We start from the raw sequence: 3,615 nt of genomic DNA on the forward strand, positions 1-3,615 counted from the left end.
GCAGGAGGGGAAGACCCTCTATGAGGTGGATTGATTCAGTGACTGGGGTAATCGGGATGGGTGTGTCAGAGGCAATGAGATTGGCACAGGATAGAGCACTGTTTAGGGCTGTTGTGCATAGGGTCGCTATGAGTCGCAAACGACTTGACGGCACATAACAACAACAAACAACATTAATCCTTGGGAAAAATGAAAAACAAATACATGCCAGCCTTAATACCAAGTCCTAGATAATTTGGAAAACTTCGTCTGGGTCAGATTATCAGAGAGGCTGAGGATATTCTCTCCCTACAGAACACAAGAGTAGAGAAAAGATTCATGCTTTTGCCTCAAGTTAGGATATCGGCATGCCAAAGGCTCCAATGTGAGCAAAAAATAATAATAGGGAACAAAAAAACTAACACTGCCAGATGAAGATATCCATATATTAAACACACACACACACACACACACACACACCCCAAAAAACAACTTTAAATAAACCAAAGACCTGAGACCAACGGCAGCATTAAAGGAGGACAGGGCTGTGACCTTCAAGAGCTAAGAATCTTGCAATATCTATCTACTTTTTTTTAGACTTGGAAACAAGAAATAGAAAAGAAACTTGCACAGCATCCTAAGATATATCATGATCAAATAAGAATCATGATCAAACACAAACTTACTTGCAACAAGAAAGAATGTGAGTTTGTGCATGCAATTTACTGCTGGCATAGAGAGCAAGATACAGAAAAGAAGGGTAGGAAAGGCCAATCTCAACTAGGGGTTGTATGATTTACGATTGAAGTTCAAAGCGACTCTAATACCCTGTTTTTACTTTTTAAATTGTTTTATCCCATTTTTCAAGCCCATAAGGAAAACATCGTGGTGTCAACAGAGTCCCTTTGTCTTTGTAAGCTATTTTGAAGCAAAATATCTGTAAATTACTTCCCAAACCACCACACAACTAGATCATGCTGAGAAAATGGTCTTTGCAGGAGTGCAGTAAATTGTTTCTGTCGCAGAAGAAAATACAACCAGTGGAAATCGTTATGGATGAGCCATTATGAGAAGGGACCAAAAAAATTAACCTTCATCCACTTTCTTTGTCTTTGTGCATGAGCAGACCATGTATGTGTATGTCTATTTGTTCAGCTGAATGCAGTAGACACCCTTAGGATTTTGGAGTTAGAAAGGATCCAGAGATCAGTTAGGTCAGCCACTTCATTGGTATACATAAAAGGGAGGGATAAGCAGGAAGATCAGAATTCAAAATACCTAGCTTAAAAAAAATGCTTAGTGTGAGCTCAAGACAGGGGGCTCTATGAATGAGAAGAAAGCTTTTATTTTAAGGCATTTTTCAAATTTTCTAAGTAACACCAGGCAAGGCCTAAATATTTTACATATTTAACTTTTGCATTCTCAAAACAACTACAAGTTTATCGGACTTGAGTTGGCTCCAGCTTAAGGTAATTATACGTCATGTAACTGAATATTACATGTTTCTGAATTACCTTCACCATATTTGGTGTGTTTGAGTTTATTGCGGTGGCTCTTGTATACTGTCTCCCAAACTATAGAGTTGATTTTTCCAATACTATACTTGGAAAAAGTTTGTTATAATCTGTAAGGTATTTCAGAAAAGGACTGTCAGGTTCTTCTTTGTCTGTCTTAGTTAGGAAACTCAACTTAAATTGGTCCAACATGGGTGACCCTTTTGATATTTAAAATGCTGGTAGCCTGGCTGCAGCGTCATGACAACATGTAAACCACAAGAGTTCAACCAACTGACAGATATAATAGGTACTGTTATTGTTTCTACATTACAGATGAAGACAAAGAGAAATATAGCTTGTGGGGTTTGAATGATTTGTCTACATCCACACAACAATGAAGTGACTGAATTCTACTATGTGGTCTCCATCTGCTGCACCTTGAAAGGCCTTGGCAGCTTCCACTTCTTCTACCTGCCCTACTTCAAGAAGTAAGTGTCAGCAGCACAGCGGGGTTAAGTCATTGGTGGGTGCATACCCCACCTGCCCTCGTCTGTTAGAACACCCTTCATACTTTCATCTCACAAGACAGACTCAGCCTTCTCAGGAGTGCATTCAGGAAGTTGGGATGTGTGGATCTGGTTCCTCCTTAGGCCCAAAACAATGCCCTACTCCCCTTCTGTGCCTTAACTCATTCCAAGTCCTAGGGGCTGCTTGGTCAGTGTTACTTTAAGAGTAGTTGATTGAAAAAAAAAGAAATAAAATAAGTAAACATAACCAAAACTAACAATGAACTGACTGGTCTGGGATTCATAATAAGCTGGCCTTTACACATGCTCTTTCAAACTTGTGTTTTGTGAAGGCTATAAGGAGCAGAAGAAAGGGCATTGAATGGTGGCTGGAAAACATGAATTCAAATCAAGGCATACACTTAAAACATTTAGAAGAAACCATTTTCACTTCCCAAATTTAGATACAAATTTTCAAAGCAGCCTAGTGCTTCCTCACTCAGCATGTTCCTCTCTGAAGCCATGCAGCTCACTAGGAGAACTGCATGAGGTTGCCAGGGGCTTCCCTGGAGTATTCTAATTCTCTTCATTTAATTTCAAGTGTTTTTCCCTCCCTCTATGTCAGTATAAACTCTATTTCCAGTCTTGTGATAATGATTCTTTCTGCCCCTTCTTTACTTAAAAAAAAAAAAAAAATGGAAAAACATCCTTTTAAAGTTAGGCATGTATTAGTGTCTGGTAACTTTCTGCACCTACGTAGTGGCTCTGTGCAGACAGTAACAGGCTGGTAGACCTGGAAAAGTGGCCTGCTTCCATGAGGCAAAGCCCTATGTAGACAAAATAGGACCTGGAGTTCACCTTAGTCTCTGTCAAGGATCATTTCATCCTGTACCCAGAGGCAATTCAGATGTGTTGATGTTGTTGTTGTTGTTGTGTGCCGTCGAGTCGTTTGCGACTCATAGCGACCCTATGTACAACAGCCCTAAACCGTGCTCTATCCTGTGCCAATTTCATTGCCTCTGACACACCCATCCCGATTACCCCAGTCACTGAATCAATCCACCTCATAGAGGGCCTTCCCCTCCTGCGCTGTCCCTCTACTCTACCCAGCATGATGTCCCTCTCTAAAGACCTGTCTCTCCTTAAAACATGTCCAAAGTATGTCAGGTGAAGCCCCAGAATCCTTGCCTCCAAGGAGCAGCCTGGTTTAACCCTCTCTAGGATGAATCTTTTCGTTTTCTTGGCAGTCCATAAGTAAAAATAATTTAAGAGTTTATTGTCCTACAGAGTCTATAGCCCAAAGTGCCCTCTGAAGTCATGAGACACCCACGGGGGACATAGGTCAGCAGGAGCTGCCGGGAGAGAGATGACAAGGAAAGAAGAGCTCGAAGGTAAATGCAAGTGAGAATGTTTGAACTAATTAGTAAACACTGTTTCAGTGGTCACCTGAAGTATTAATAACATCTATAATCCAATGTATAAGTCATCTAGCTAAAAGCCAAGACAAGTATAAGTAGATGTATATATTGCTTTACTGTATACAAAGCATTTGCACAGATAATCTCTTATTTTTAATCTTCTCAACAAACTTGGAAGATTGGTATTCTTACCAATATATGTCAAAAATCTAGATC

Source organism: Elephantulus edwardii, unplaced genomic scaffold (genome assembly GCF_000299155.1).
Source record: "Elephantulus edwardii isolate Elephantulus edwardi_28Jun2011 unplaced genomic scaffold, EleEdw1.0 scaffold00120, whole genome shotgun sequence".
Taxonomy (NCBI): domain Eukaryota; kingdom Metazoa; phylum Chordata; class Mammalia; order Macroscelidea; family Macroscelididae; genus Elephantulus; species Elephantulus edwardii.